Genomic DNA, 17,787 nt, shown 5'->3' with positions numbered 1-17,787 from the left:
GGTCTCAAACTCACTCACAAGTGGAAGATGAAGAGTTTGGGAATCCGTTTGGTGATGGTGGCGGTTCGTCTTCTGATGAGAACCCGGTGAGGCAGACAAGGCGTAATCGTGGGGCTGATAATAGGCGTTGGGAGGCCGGATTGAGAATTGATATACCAGAATTTGATGGGGTTAGTTTGAATCCGGAGGGGTTCATCGACTGGTTGGCAACAGTTGAAGAAGTGTTTGAGTTCAAAGAAGTTCCTGAAAACAAGAGAGTTCCATTTATCGCTACCAGGCTACGTGGCAGGGCATCCGCATGGTGGAAACAGTTGAAACTGACTCGAGATAGACTCGGAAAATCAAAGGTTGTGACTTGGAGAAAGATGAAGAAGTGTTTGCGGTCCAACTTTCTGCCCCATAATTTTTAACGATTGATGTACCAACGCCTACAGAATCTGAAGCAGGGTTCGAAGTCGGTTGATGATTATACAACCGGGTTCTACCAATTAATCGCTCGAAATGATATTCAGGAGACGGAGGAACAACTTGTGGCTCGATATGTTGGAGGTTTACGGGTTCAGATCATGGACTCTGTGAATATGTTTGACCCGGTATCCATTTCTGAAGCACACCAACGAGCATTGGTTTTTGAGAAACAAAACCGTCGGGTGGGCGGTTCATCTTCGTCTGCCATTGTTGGAGGAAGTCCCGGGACGGGTGGTATAGTACCCCGTGTTGTGCCTAATCAACAGAGGCCAACAGGTACCAGTGTTGGACCAATCCCTAGGGGGCCTGGTAGTAGTGGCTTAAAGTGTTTTAATTGTGGAGAGACGGGTCACCGACAATTAGAGTGCAAGAAGGCTGATAAACGAAACTTGTTTGCTGAGCCCGAAGATTGGCAAAATGATGATGTTGGTGAAAATTACGAAGATGCCCCGGTGTATGATGACGAGCCTCAATTCGAAGAAGTTGTAACTGGAGATGTAGGAGTGAATTTGGTGGTGAGACGCTCTTGTTATACACCGAAAGTTATTGGCGATGACTGGCTCAAACATAACATCTTCCAGTCAACATGTACTATTTTGGGTAAGGTTTGTTCCTTCGTTATTGATTCCGGAAGTTGTGATAACCTGGTATCTGAAGAGGCGGTTCAAAAGTTGGCGTTGAAAACTGAAAATAGATCCAAGCCTTACAAGCTACAATGGCTTAAGAAGGGTGGTGAGGTAACTGTATCTAAACGAGCTCTTGTTCCATTTTCTGTTGGTACTACATATAAAGATGATGTTTGGTGTGATGTGGTTGTGATGGATGCTTGTCACTTATTGTTGGGTAGACCTTGGGAGTATAATCGTAATATAGATCATAACGGGAGATCCAATACTTATAGTTTCATGTTTGGTGGTGTGAAGATAACTTTGGTTCCCAGTAAGCCAAAGGAGCCTGTTGCAAGACCTTCGGGTACTCTGTTAACCCTTACTCAGTTCGAAGAGGAGTTAGAGGCGGAAGGTGGCATTTTTGTGTTGATAGGGAAGGAGGTGACTAAGGAGGTTGAAGTTCCTGAGGCTATGGTTCCTTTACTTAAGGAATTTGATGATGTTTTCCCTAATGAATTACCTGATGGCCTGCCACCTTTACGTGACATCCAACACCATATTGATTTACAACCAGGAGAACAGTTTCCTAATAGGCCACATTACAGAATGAGTCCTGGGGAGCACGAAGAGTTGCGTCGACAGGTGGAGGAATTAATTTCAAAAGGTCATGTTCGGGAAAGCATGAGCCTGTGTGCTGTTCCTGCTTTGTTGACTACTAAAAAGGATGGTACTTGGCGTATGTGTGTTGATAGTCGTGCCATCAATAAGATCACAGTGAGGTACAGATTTCCAATTCCTCGACTTGATGACTTGCTTGACCAGATCAGTGGTTCCACTATCTTTACCAAACTGGACTTAAAGAGTGGGTACTACCAGATTCGACTTAGACCGGGTGATGAATGGAAAATGCCTTCAAGACTCGTGAAGGATTGTATGAGTGGTTGGTAATGCCTTTTGGTTTATTAAATGCTCCTAGTACATTCATGCATGTGATGAACCAATTGTTCAGGCCCTTTACTGGTAAATTTGTAGTCGTCTATTTTGATGACATACTTATTTACAGTGCTACTCCTGGAGATCATGTCATCCATGTGCGACAGGTCTTGACCTTACTTCGCAGGGATAGTTTGTATGCAGCTGTGAAGAAGTGTGTGTTCATGGTCCCAAAAGTCTTGTTCTTGGGTTATGTTGTTTCTGGTGAAGGAATACAGGTGGACGAATCTAAGGTGGCAACTGTCAGACAATGGCCAACTCCAAATACCATCACTGAAGTACGAAGCTTCCATGGTCTTGCTACTTTCTATAGGCGTTTTATTCCAAACTTCAGTTCCCTTATGGCACCTGTGACTGATTGTATGAAAGGGAAGACCTTTACTTGGACAGAGGCGGCATAATCGGCTTTCCAACTGGTTAAAGAGAAACTTACCTCAGCACCGATTCTTGTATTACCATATTTTTCTCAAGTTTTTGAATTACACACGGATGCTTCAAAGGTTGGAGTTGGAGCAGTTCTAAGTCAAGGGGGACGACCGGTTGCCTATTTTAGTGAGAAGTTGACGGGGCCAAAGCTGCGTTATAGCACTTATGATGTTGAATTCTATGCAGTGGTCCAAGCTATAAAGCATTGGCGTCACTAACTGTTTCATAAAGAGTTTGTTTTGTTTACAGATCATGATTCTCTAAAGCACATCCGAAGTCAAGATAAGGTGTCCATAAGCATGGGCGGTGGATGGCATTCTTGGAAAAGTTCACTTTTGTTGTGAAGCACAAGTCTGGAGTGTCGAATCGGGTGGCAGATGCTTTGAGCAGAAGAAGTAATTTGCTAGTTTCCATGAGGGTTGGTGTGCCAGGGTTGGATGTCCTCATGGAGCAGTTGGCTGTTGATCCTTACTTTTCTGTTATTCTGCAGGATATACAATCTGGGCGGAGGTCTGATTTTCTAGTGCATGACGGTTTCCTTTTCAAAGGGAATCAGTTTTGTGTCCCCGAGTCTAGTCTTCGTCTTCAAATCATCAAGGAGTTGCATGGTGAGGGGCATGTTGGGCGAGATCGCACTTTACAGTTGGTGCAATCATCTTACTTTTGGCCTACTATGCGCAAGGAGGTGGATCGATATGTTAAACGGTGCAGAATTTGTCAGGTTTCGAAGGGCACGACTACCAATGTTGGACTCTATATTCCTTTACCTGTTCCGTCTAAACCTTGGGTGGATATAAGCATGGATTTTGTGTTGGGGTTACCACGGACTCAACGGGGCAATGATTCAATCTTTGTGGTTGTTGATCGCTTTTCCAAGATGGTGCACTTTATCCCTTGTAAAAAGACGACGGATGCAGTTAATGTGGCTCAATTATTCTTTCGAGACGTATACCGTTTGCATGGCTTTCCGTCTTCTATTGTTTCTGATCGAGACACTAGGTTTTTGAGTCATTTTTGGTGTAGCTTGTGGAAAATGGTGAACACTCAGCTTAACTTTAGTAGTGCTTATCATCCTCAAACAGATGGGCAAACAGAAGTTGTCAATCGGTCCCTTGGTAATATTTTGCGGTGTTTGGTGGGTGATCATGTGAAGGGCTGGGATCAGAAACTATGTCAAGCTGAGTTTGCTCATAATCATGCAGTCAACCGAAGTACTGGATTTAGTCCATTTCAAGTGGTCTATTCTGCTCAACCTCGGGGACCACTTGATTTGATGTCGCTTCCTATTTCTGGTGTTGTTCCAAAGAAAGTGAAGGATTGTGTTGAAGGTCTACATGATGTTCATAAGACTGTTCATGAAAACTTGATTCGAGCCAACTCCAAGTACAAGCAAGATGCAGATAAAAAACGTAGGCAAGTTGATTTTGAGGAGGGTGACTTTGTTTGGGCTATTTTGACTAAGGATCGTTTTTCAGTTGGTGAGTACAACAAGCTATCAACCAAAAAGATTGGACCCGTGGAGATTGTGCAGAAGATCAATTCCAATGCTTATCGTTTGAAGCTGCCAAGTCACATTCGATGTTCTGATGTTTTCAATGTGAAACATTTAATTCCTTGTCATGAGGATTCTTCTGATGATGATCCTGTTACACATTTGAGGTCGAATTTTGTCTACCCAGGAGGGGATGATGCGGGCCCTAGTGTGGAGGATCGGGCACTTCGGTTCCTAGAGGCCCACGATCGTGTGACTAAAGGGGCTTCACAGAAACGGCCATAACTTTGGCTACGGATCTCCGTTTTGGGCCTACGACCAGTCAAATCGAAGCTTGAAGCAAGAAGAACGTCTAGATAAGTACCCGAAGGGGACTTACCCATTTTGAGTCCAGAAATCGCTTTCTAAATTGGACTTATGGACATTTTTGTGTTTTTTTCATAAATTTTGGACTTTGTTTTTGGGTTTGTGTTTGGCCCATGTCTCTTTAGGGTTTCTTTTAAAATTCTGCTTCTTATTTAAGTCTTTCTGATGTAATCTGGATGGTCATTGATCAGTTTAAAGAACTTTCATTTTTCTCTCAAAATTTCGTGTGTGGTTATCGAATTTTGAAGCAATCCCACGGTATTCATAGAATCAACGTGGTTTGGGCAAGGTTATCCTGGGTATTCTTCTAGAATCAACAGTTTTGATCTTTGGTCATTTGTTCGCTGCATCATCAACTCTCCAATTTACATTAGTAAGTTGTGATATGCTGATCAGATTGTGCTTGAGATCAGTCATGTAAGCCACATTTGAGACAAAGAAGTTGCTTTTGGTTAGTGTTGATACATAAAAGTGAACCTCTAGCAATCTGAAGCCAAACCAGAACTGAAGTCAGTGGAATCTGAGATGTGAAGAGCTCTGAAGTTAGTCTTCTTCCGAGATGAAGACTCATCCGAGACATTCATAGTTTATGATGTAATAGAGTACGTACAAGCATTAAATGCTCCGTGTCGTTTTTTATTGATTGAACTGTTTAAAGGAAAAAATCAAGTAAATCACATATGTCAGCTTTTCTGACTTATCAGATTTACATTCACTATATAAGTCTTTATTTTGTCTTTTGGTCTCTCCTTTCCTATTTAAGGAGATGATTTATACATGCATGTTAATGCATAAAAGTGAACCTCCAGGAATCCGAGCCGAACCAGATTTGAAGTCAATCTCAGTCTAAGATGTGAAGAGTTCCGAAATCTGTCATGTTCCGAAGTTATCCTTTTGATGTGATATACTCTGTACAAGATTAAATGCTCTTTGTATTTTTGTTGAGTGAACAATTCAGAGGACCAAATCTGTAAATCTTTTACGTTCAGATTTTTCAAACACTTAGTATTACCTAGTCCATAGAATGTTCTCTGTCTGTACTGTGTCTCTCCTTTACTATTTAAAGAGGTGACGTTTCATGGATTGTAAACAAGAAATAGGATTATTCTCTTCACATCAGTTACAAATTCTCTTGCAAGTCAAATCTCATTCACTTCCATTCTTCTTTTTCTTAAATTGTCTTTACTCTGACCTTACTCTAATTTTACTTACTTGAATACTTTGTTGAATATCATCTTCAAGTCTTGATTGGTTTACCAGACTTGTCTGGACCAATACTTTAGCAACATACATTGATCTTAAAACTTAATTCAAGGTTTGAGTTTTCAAACCTTGTTTGCACACTAAATCTTGCATTCTCAATTGGCATCAGAGCTTGAGTGGTTGTCCTTTGAATCCCTAAGAATAGATTATAGTTGATCTGAGATTACCTTGTTATCTCAATCATTTCTATGTCCAGGATAAAATTTCTTCTATATACCGCTTCTGCTCCAATACTTTAACTTCAATGGCTGCTCCTAATCAAACTCAACAAATGTATTCGATGCAAATAGCAAATAGTGTGGGTTGTGCTTCTGGTGCCCCATTGCTAGGTGTTGAAGATTATGATCACTAGAAAGTTAGGATGGAAAGATTTTTACTTGTCAAGGAAAAAGGTGAAGAAATATGGAGATCTGTGAAAGAAGGTCCTTATGTTACAGTGAGACAAATGGTGAGATATGTTGCTGCTATTCTCATGGGCCAAGCAGAACAACGTCTAACACCCCTTACTGCTTTAGACATCGAAAAACTTCATGCAGACCACATTGCATTTTCCGAGATGGTGTTTGGTGTTCCTCCGTCTCTCTTTGAGCACATTAAGTTGTGCAAATCTCCAAATGAGATTTGAAACAGTTTTTAGGAATTGTTTGACGAATCTGAAAACATGAAGGATAAGCGTCTGACTTCGGTTGTCAACGATTTTGATACCTTCACCACTACTCCAGGTGAATCTATAGCCTCGGCGTCAAATAGGTACATAATTGTTGTCAACAATATGATTGCACACGGTATAGTCAGAAATCCTCTTGAGTGCAATTTGAAGTTTATCAATAGCCTTGGAAAAGGCTGGGGGAACATTAAGTCATGTCTTCAGAGTAAGGGTTCTCTGAAGAAAATAAAGCTTTATCAACTTTTTGACGAACTACAAGGCCACAAATCAAACGTTGCTTAAATGTTAAGAGAACTGTAGGGAGGTCCTCTTCCATTGGTTAGTTGTGTTAACCCACTTATTCCAAGCCCATCTTTGTCAGATTCATTTGGAACAATCCCACCTGTTTCTCCTAGTCAACCAACATTTCCTACTCCATTCACTCCACCTGTTCCAAATCTTTCATTTGATAAAAATCTTGATCTTGATCCAGCCAAATCCGAACTTCATTTTCAACATGAATTCGCACTCTTGTCCATGAAATAAAACGTCCCTAGAATCCTAGTCATAAATCTTATCAAAACCAATTTCAAGCCCCTCATCAAAGTAATTCTCAACCATTCCCGAAAACTTCAGAAAACCCACCTGCTTACCGACCCAACATCCCCTGATCAAGTCACTCCTCGGAATCCCAAGAAACTCCGAAATTAGACAAACCCAAGATAGTTTTTCATATATGTAGTCTTGGTAATCATTTTTCCAAAGACTATTTGGGTGAAACCTCTCAGAACCCGAAGGTAAAAGATTCTGCATACTATGCTCGTAGATCCCAAGCGCTGGCAGCAAGTGAAAAGGCTTTTGTTACCACTGTGTCAAGAGATGTTGAAGGGTACTGGTCTTATGGAGATGAGGATGAAGTGAGCACTGGAAGTAATATGTGTCGTATGGAAAGACAGTCGATCGAATATGATGAAGAAGACGAGGAAGATGTTGAGCCAAACTTTTTCTATATGGCAAAAAATGATCCACCAAGCAGAAACGTAGTCCAACAGGTAAGATCTATGATCAATGAAATCAATTTTGATTTATCTATTTGTGAACCATATCTAACCCAAATTCAATCAGATATGAATGTCATTCATAAACAATTTTGATTTATCTATTTGTGAACCATAAAAGTAAGTGAGAAGATGGAGAGTGAATTGACTCGCCTTAGATTACGCTTTGAAGATCTCAAGCTTAAGATAGAATCATTAGAAAGAGAGATTATAATGTCTAACGATGAATGTATCATTTTAAAAGACAAATGTGAAATCACTTTTTGTGAAAGGAATATCTTAGTTTCTGATAACAAACGTCTTAATGCCAATATTGATGCTTTGCATAACTCAATTGATATTCTTGAATAAAATGAACGGATGACACATAATTTTCGTCGCCCATGGTCCAAAGCACCAGGCCTCGCAAGCGAGTTTCCGAAACCTATTGCTCGTTCCTCGAAGGAGTTGCAAAATCTAATGTTTATGGGAGATTTCCAAACCGCACTCATTCGAATACTCCTGTCTCACAATTCCCACCTCTTCTTGAGATTTCGGACCAGTTCCAATCTCTAATTCATGAGTTCCAACCTATCATTGTCAAATGTCCTGATTCCACACATCTTCCGGCTTTGATACCCCTAGACCGGAATCATTCTTCAGATTCATTCCCCGACACCAACTATACTCGAGTTTAAATTCCGAACTCCGGTCCTCCGAACAATTGCGTTGTTGAGGAAATAATTTCCGAGACAACTGGACATGATTCTGATAAATCCGACTTCATTTGGGCGTCATTCGATAGTGACGTTGATGAAGAAATTGTATGTGACGATTCATCTGACTCTTATATCTCTAACTCTGATGTGATCTCGAAAACTACTCTAGTGCCAATTACACCTAAGTTCGACAATCCATCGGCTGGACTAACTTCCAAGTCATCATCTGACTCTCGGAAGAAACCTTAGTTGAATAAGAAAGATATTGTCCACCCTAATATTGAAGCCAAGAATGCTCTAAAGAAATACATTAAGTCTAGGAAAAATTCCATGATTCATTGAAAAATCCGAAAGAAAGTGTCTCGCATAGTTAATCCAGCGACTAGGAACCATAATACCTTTGTGCATGTTAAAATTCTTAAAAGGCCGTCCAATCCTCCTAGTTCGATTGTTCATAACAAATTTGTCAATAATAGTCCGAAAAAGAACATTGCTAACACTCCTGTGAAAACTAACTCTCCTCAAACAATTTCTTCTTTGTTCATTGCTAAATTTGATGGCATGATTTTCAAACCAAAGCAATTTCCAAAACCAAATGTGCCTTCTGTTGGAAAATATTTGTATGTGATTGTCACTTGAAATAAGTTGAGTCCTTTTATATATCTCTCTAACAAACATTATCAGAATGTTTCAGGTTGGAAAGATACTGAAGATTCAACAAGTGTTTGAAGAATCAGATGATAAAGCACTTTCTGTACACATGGATCACTTGCTGTTGACATGGAGCACTTGATGTTGACATGGAGCTCTTGCTGAACATGGAGCACTTGCTGAATGCAAGTTGGACCATCATGATCTCAAATGGCACATCAAGATCGTATGTGGAGCATCAAGATATTGGTGGATCATTTGGAATATTGATGGCTCATCAGAAACATTGTTGGCTCATCCACAACTCTATGGCTCAACTGTTGGATTAGTGTCTAAGCCCATAACTATTTTGGTATATACTTGACCCGATTGCGAGCATGGTCCTTTTGGGTTGCCTTCACCAAAGCAACTTGATAGGATGATTTATGGAGAAAGAGATTAATTATGATTTATTAATATATTATATGAATAATATATTAAAGGAGAAATCATATTGTTTAATTAATATTAGTCAAGAATTAATTAATAAATTAATTTTGTGGCTAAAAGACTTTAATTAAACTTGGGGGACTGATATTGTAATTATAAGATAGTTGCAATTGGGCTATGGATCACCTTGGAACATAGGTTGGACGAATTCTATGGGAAGCCCATAAGGAATTCGTCCAAGGGGTGTTCTAAAGGGAGTCCATGGGCTGCTTAGGGCCTAAGCAGTCAGATTAGGGTTTCCTAGTTCAAAACCCTAATAGCCTCACATATATAAGGACCCCTAGGGCACCAAAAACGTGGTGAAGCTTTCCTTAAGGTTCTTGGACGAATTTTTGTGCCTATTTCTCTTCTCCTAAGTCATCCTCTTGCTCTTGGTGTTTGTGAGCCATTAGAGGTGTGACACTTGTGACACTAAGCTTTCTGAAGCCAATTACAAGAAGGAATAGATTGTTATTACTACATAACAATCAAAGGTAAGATCTAAACCCTATTCTTATGTTAATATCGATTATCACATGCTAGATCTAGGGTTTATGGCTTTGGATGATTATTGCATGTTCATTAGACAAACTAGATCCAAAGTTTTAGGGTTTGCATGTACACCATAGGAATGATGTAGTGCTCAAAACCCATTAGTGGTATCAGAGCCTTAGGCTGTTTGTTTGATGTATTTGATGCTATAAATGATTATTCAAAGCAAAAAATCAAAATTTCTTGGATCTGGAGGCTGGGCTCGCCGAGTCCATAGGTGTACTCGCCGAGTTCATAGGCAACTCGACGAATCCAATGTTGGCTCGACGAGTCGGAGTATCAGATTCGAGATATTTCGGGATTTTGACCTATTTTGCTGTGGGATAATTACCAGAAATGTTTTTCATTAATAAAATCCGAATTTTATCAATATTTGGTGATCACCCTTACCAAAATAGAAGATAATTGTCAAAATTAAGATAATTACTTGTTTTATAAGATAAATACTAATTATTTGTAATTTTGTTTTGAATATCTAGTAAGAAATTAAATTAGGTCAAATTTAGATAATTACCAATTATTTGATTAATTTAATTATTTGTAATTTGATCTAGATAGTTTTGAAAAGTTTCAAAACTTGCCCTCAAGTTTTGGAATTTAAATTTTTGATTAAAAGTTTAATTATGAAATATTTAAATTCTAAACCCTAATGTTTTTGAAATGTTTCAAAACTTGCCCTCAAGTTTTGGAATTTAAATTTTTTGGATTAAAAGTTAATTTTTGAAATTTTAAATTCTAAAACCCTAGTTTTTAAAAAGTTCAAATTACTCCCTTATGGTTTTATTTAGTTAATTAAAAGTATAATTAAAAGATAGTTAATAAATCCATAATGATATGGTTTACATTTAATTAAATTAAAAGTGTAATTTGTTGAATTAGACCACCTAGTATTTTAAAAAGTGTAAAATACACCCTTATACTATATATAACATTAAAAGTCTAATATTATATATATGTATAACTTAAACTGCTAGTCTTACCGTTAGTAGGCCTCATTCACGAAGCCGATCGATAAGGGGGTATAAGGTTATGGCCTATAAAATGGTCGTTTAATGGGTGTCCACTCTCACCCACCGCTTCCTTGATTGGTGGAGGGTCGTTATCCGAACGGGTAGGATAGGGCAAACCCTCTCCTCATTAAAAGTATAATGAATGTTAAAGTAACTAAATGTTTTACAAAAAAATTCCCAATCTTAGTTACTCTAGGCAAAAATGAATTGATGCAATTCCATGGAATTACACTTTGTACCCTTGTCGAGACAATTAGTGGAGCGTGTGTGGTTAACCGGCACACTAAGTTGGGTTTGGCATTGGTAGCGAAGGGTGACTCGATGTTTGTCATAGATCGATGGAGCGTGTGTGGTTAACCGGCACGTCGATTAGGTGACTGTAACATTGAGGGCACCACGTACATTCGCATGGTTATTCACACCTTATTTGCGATCCTCGGCATCCCAGTCACAAATGAAGGGCATAATCGAGATTAAACATGACATTGAAAAGTTCAATGAATCTCAAAAGATCTAGGAGTTTCAATTCATTTAAAACTTAAACCTTCAATTTTCGTTTTTCATGGTGGAAATTGGTAAATCGTCATTTACCTACCTTCAAATGTTCTGCAAGTTGGATTACGACATCCCTCTTCCAATTTGTGGGATATTGTGTTGGGTCCTAGCCTTAATATCTCATTTGGGTGTTTTATTAAGGACTTAATAAACTAAACTTGAACTTTCTCCCGTTTTATAGATGTCAAAGTCTGACAACTATGGTCTTCCTAAATCCATTGGAAAAAGTTTTCCACATGAAGATGATGTTCCACGATTGGATTGTGGAAATAGAAATCATTCTTCACTTCCTCCACCTCCTCCAATAATTCTCCCTGACCCACGTGTTCGAAAAACTTGAAAAGTTCAAGGTTACTCATGCCCTATTGGCAATAAGACGCAAAGATGGAAAGTTTGTGTGTGCACACGTCTTAAAGATGAAGTCACACATTGACAGGTTAAGGATGTTAGGTGTCGATGTCTCAAGGAAATTGGTTGCTGACTTGGTTCTTCAATCACTTCCCGAATCATATGGTAAGTTCGTTAGAGAGTACTATATGATGGAGCACGACATGACCCTCATTGATTTGACTTATTTGCTTATTGCTGCTGAATCAGAAATGATTTGGCGCACTGGTCGAGCATATTTGTCTGATAAATCAATATTCCAACCTTTTATGGGCAATGGCAACATTGGAAGTCCAGAAAAGTTTTTCTACGTAAGAGAAAGGTTGAGTCTGAGATAGTCCCGTGTACCATTCCATAAGAATCCATGTGTTTTTACTGCCAAAAGAAGGGGCATTTGTTACGAAGCTGCCCTCACTACCTAAGAGATCTAAGAGACGGGAGAGTCAAGATGTATGACTCTGATTTAGGAAATATCCACTATATAACTCTATTAAGTTCCTATTTGGAGATTCTTAATACATGATGTGATAAGATTACATTTCGATGTTTTGAAGGATCAAAGAAAAGGAAAGGAAGCTTAAAGAAAGGAGCGAGCTGAGTCTGATCACGAAGAAATGGATTACGATCGCATGGATTCGATGGTTGGATTTTTGAGCTGCTGCTTAGAGTTATGGTAGATTGTTGTTTGTGTGTTTCTATTATAAGCAATATTAAGTGGATATGATTCTTAGTTATATTATTTATGGAAACGTCGTAATTTTCTAAGTAAGAAAAGATTCTCACCGCCCAAGTTTCAATTGACAGAAGCTTGGAATCATGTGATTTGAATCATGTGATGTATGGAAATCTTGGTACTTAGAAATTTTAAGGCTAATTCCTTAACAAAGAGTCAAGTAAAGGACTAGGAGATCGAGTTCACAATGTTGTGCACTGGTCAAGTCCACCATAAATAACAATAAGATTATTCGTCATGATTTACTAAAAGTCTAGTAAATATGATTATGCTTACAAGATTAAGTGTAATTCTAAATCATTGAAAAGTTTCAATGAATGGCAGAACGAATAAGAAGAATCAATTAGGCAAGAAAGATAAAAGTTTCTCCAATCTAAGAAGAAGGGAGAGTACTTTTGTATCATGTTTTATGATCCTCTTAAGAACCATATTACAATTCATCCTCTAAGGACACCTTAGTGCACTAGTATGGCTAAGAAGAGGAGTCGAGAATTCTCAAAATGGTTAAGTCAATAAGATGTATCGTACTTCGTTCCAAAATCAAGTCTTAGAGTCATACTTCAAGATTGTGACTTGAGTGACATAATCTTAAGTAGGAATGTTCTTACACTTGCACATTTTGGTAAGTTGTGATGTCTTGAATAAGACAAAGATCAACTAGTACCAAATTGCGTGTAGTTTTGTCTTGTTATAAACACACACTAACTCTTGGATATTTGTTTTTATCAAGAAATGTTTCTTGATAAGAGAATCTAATATGTCAAGAGGTCAGTAGGAGTCTAAAGATCTTGAAAAGTTTCAAGAACAAATCAAGAAGTAAACCTATTAAACACTAGCACACGACTTGAGGAGTGTAACCTATCGTGTTGACAAAATTTTATTTATGTGCCAATCCAGTTGAGTGATTATGCATATGAGCTCTACGAGTTCTCAAATGAATGCATAAGGGCAAACACCTTAATCAATGAAAGTACATTGACTGGCATAGGTGAGCTGCTAAATAACTTGGAAGCAATGGTGGGACCCTTGATGGCAAGAAATTAAGAATGAACAAGTTCTATCCATAAGAGTTTGGATTTGTCACAAACATTATCTTATGATTGTGGTTATGACAAAATCACATGGATAGAACACATGCACCATAAAATCTAAGTGTCATAAGGTTTCTCTTCTTCATGAAAATGATTGTGAGGAAACGCTTTCACTAAGAGAGATTTTAAGGAGATAGCGATTATGTAAATTGCATTCTCGAATTTGATTATGATTACGGCATCCCTCTTCATAGTTCGAATTGTGAGATTTGGCAATTAGTCTGAACATTTGGGACTTAGTAATATAAGTTCTGAATTAGTTTAGACATACATGTGAGCTGTCTAAGGAAAGGTGTATGAGTTTGAGAAGCTTAGATAAAGGCTTATCGAAGCATATCGTATTAGAAATATGAACTTTGGAAGTCAATAAGTATTGATTTCTAGAAAGTCCAACTGTTTTCTAAATACGTGTCAAAGCTAGTGGGAGCATAAATGTTATGCTGGTATGGATATAATCATCATGTTAGTGGGAGAATGATTATTATTGCAAGCTAGCAATATTAATTATCGAAAACAAAAGTTTCACTTTGCAAAGTTGCATAGTTTGAAAAGTTGTTTTGCTATAATTAAGGGAGAGAATATTATACTTCGTTCCAAATCTACAGGTTTAGATCGAGAAATTTTAATCAAATTTAGTCAAAAAGATATATGAATGTTATTTTGAAAGGATTCAATGTAAGAGAATTCTATATATGGAAATATTTGTTGCGTTCTCACACTCAATTATGATTACGACATCCCTCTTCATAGTTCGAATTGTGAGAACATGGCAAATAGAAATAGAAATATTATAGCAAAAGACTGGTAAAGTATCATGTCGTTGTAATATTCGACCGTTCTAAATTTTCCAAATGCCTAGGGCATTAAGAGGGAAAGAGGACTAGAACCGGATTTGACTGAATTAGTTAAACAACTGTCAAGAACAATCTAAGGTTCGCCAAGGATTGGTCGCTTGTGCGCAGCTGGAAGTATACTAATGGATGGACCATATTGACTTTATTATGAATAGATAAGGCTCTATTTAGAATGAGTTGTCATATGGCAAATATGGAAATGTTTCTATATTAGGAGTTGGACGTTAAGAATTTATGTCTAGATTAGAAACTTTTATGCAAGAAGGATGTTCAAAGGAATGTACTTTGAATGTGAGACTTCATGACTATGGAATTGTCTTGTAACAATTTCCAATAGAGCACTTTGTAATTTCATTGGCAAAGTCTTGGTAACTCTGGCGCTGTGACATTACGAAAGGACTGTTGCATAAAGTGTTAGAATCTAACATATTCTATAAGTGGCAAGAATTTGGTATTCTTACACTTGTGGTAAGGATTGGGAATTGTGAAATGAGTATGATTGAAAATGTTATTCAATTATAGTATTTCACAAAGTAAGGACCATAGGTAAACATAGTGTGCATGCTTAGATCATGAGACAATTATTGTCATAATTCAAGTAAGAAGTTGATTACCCGAAACAACAAATAATGAGTAATCAAAATGGTGATTAAATAAAAGTGTTTTATTTATACTCAAAGGTTTGAGGCCATATAGTATTAATATTATTCTTGTGTTTCACTTTGCACGTTTTGACTTCCCGAATAATAAGATTATTCAAACCCTCCACAGTCGTTCATACTTTGGAAGTAGGTATGAAAGAAGATTGTCATGAATTGGTTTGTAGATTGTCTAAAGTGTATTAGACATAGCAAAGGTTTGCTACAACGTTCATGAGTGCTTATGAATATGATTTGAGCATTGGATTAAACCCACACTCACTTGGATCGCTTCATGGATTTTATCACGAGTGATTGGTGAGACGATAATATCTTATGTTCTTGAAACCGAGATGTGTGAGTTGTATCTTGCGAGTCGGTTACACATTGATAATATGTAAACGCACCAATAACTTGGTGTTATAAAACGTATTGTTGTGTGTGATTCGGTGAGTGAGCACAAGCGAGCATTGAGTCGAAGTTTATCCGTTCCTTTTACCCAATGTAGGATAAAAGCGATATCTGTGGGCCCCTCGATGATTTAGTGATGACAAACGAAAGCGCTCGGCCGGGCCAGGACTGATTTGATTTGTTCAATTAGTCTGTCGTCATAAATCGGAAATCGGGAAAGAACACATAGACTGAGAGAATGATTTCAATCCATGTCTCACATCTATACAATATCTAGAATGGAGGAATATATGATCCCTTATCTAAAGGACGCGTATCTGATAAGATCAGAGTTGACATCGGCTTTTGAAAGCTACGATTGCTGATCAGGATCTGAAGTCATACGCAAAATAGTTATTAGACTTATCCAAGTGGGAGACTGTTGGATTAGTGTCTAAGCCCATAACTATTTTGGTATATACTTACCCGATTGCGAGCATGGTCCTTTTGGGTTGCCTTCACCAAAGCAACTTGATAGGATGATTTATGGAGAAAGAGATTAATTATGATTTATTAATATATTATATGAATAATATATTAAAGGAGAAATCATATTGTAATTATAAGATAGTTGCAATTGGGCTATGGATCACCTTGGAACATAGGTTGGACGAATTCTATGGGAAGCCCATAAGGAATTCGTCCAAGGGGTGTTCTAAAGGGAGTCCATGGGCTGCTTAGGGCCTAATCAGTCAGATTAGGGTTTCCTAGTTCAAAACCCTAATAGCCTCACATATATAAGGACCCCTAGGGCACCAAAAACGTGGTGAAGCTTTCCTTAAGGTTCTTGGACGAATTTTGGTGCCTATTTCTCTTCTCCTAAGTCATCCTCTTGCTCTTGGTATTTGTGAGCCATTAGAGGTGTGACACTTGTGACACTAAGCTTTCTGAAGCCAATTACAAGAAGGAATAGATTGTTATTACTACATAATAATCAAAGGTAAGATCTAAACCCTATTCTTATGTTAATATCGATTATCACATGCTAGATCTAGGGTTTATGGCTTTGGATGATTATTGCATGTTCATTAGACAAACTAGATCCAAAGCTTTAGGGTTTGCATGTACACCATATGAATGATGTAGTGCTCAAAACCCATCATCAACAAGAGTTGATGGCTCAACATGAATTCTTGGTGGCTCAACTCAAGTCAATGGATCAACATGATCACATTGATGGCTCAAGAAGACTGCACATCGCTCATCATGTACAATGAAGGCACGTCCAAATGCTCAGAGGAACATGAATTTTGTCCATGGTCCATCTTGAACAAGCAGTTGTACATCTTCAAGTCCAAGACACATTTCAATGTTAAAGAAACATCTCAACTTGGTCAACGACACATTTGGAAGTTGATGGCATCTAAGAAGACAATTGAGCAACATGATGCTCATGTTGCTCATCATATTTTCAATGTTGATCATGAAGGCTCAAGAATTATGAAGACTCATAACTTGGATGGAACCCTAACAGAATACTAACGGAATTGGAATATTCCATCCATTCTCCGTTAAGTAGGGTAAAGGTGTCAAATGATGACTAAGTCATGATGACGTGTCAGCACCTGATTGGTCAAGCCATGTCATGGGCTTTTCCAAAGTCTATAAATAGGCCCTTGGGATCCATTATAAAGTTGCTCTTTTCTGATCATTCCTGCTCATTCTGCACAATTGCTGCTTAGACTAGTCTTTAAAGAGCCATTTGAGAGTTTTAGTGTGTTTTACATACAAACACTTGTAATTGAATCTTCATGAATATGAGACACATTTGATTCATTGATCTTAAGTCTAAAAAACGTTTTTCTATTAATTTGATTGATTCACAACTCTTTATTTTCCGCATTACTTGCCACTTGACGATTCTGAAACTCTGTTTCAGTATTTTCAACACTTGGACTATTCTAGTCTAGGTTTACTGAATTTTTCTCATTTCTTCAGTTGGTATCAGAGCAACTGTTTTTCTTTTTCTATAATTGGTATCAGAGCAACTGTTTTTCTTTTTCTACAAATTGGTATCAGAGCTCGAGTGATCGAATTTGAGACCTAGAAAACTTTTCACAAAAAAACATATTTTTTTAAGTTTCAAACTAGTATCACCTGTTCTCAATGGCAAATGTGAATCAAAACCAAAATGTTCTCTATTCATAGAAAGTCAAATGAAACCACCGATGTTCTTAATTTCTTCTTTCTCTTTGTATAGGTTGATGGTAGTGGTGAGGGCTTCGTTTCGACCAGAAAATGAAGGCATTATAAGAAAGGGGAAAAGAAGCAAGAGGGTTTGGTGTTAAAAATATTGCCTAAAACCCATACCCTTCTTAATGGTGGTGCTTGCATCTCCTTCAACCATACCCTTGTTACTCGACATAGAAGACTACTTTTA

The sequence above is a fragment of the Lactuca virosa genome, chromosome 8 (genome assembly GCF_052849685.1).
Source record: "Lactuca virosa cultivar CGN04683 chromosome 8, Lactuca_virosa_CGN04683_v6, whole genome shotgun sequence".
Classification (NCBI taxonomy): Eukaryota; Viridiplantae; Streptophyta; class Magnoliopsida; order Asterales; family Asteraceae; genus Lactuca; species Lactuca virosa.
This window is presented reverse-complemented; position numbering follows the sequence as displayed.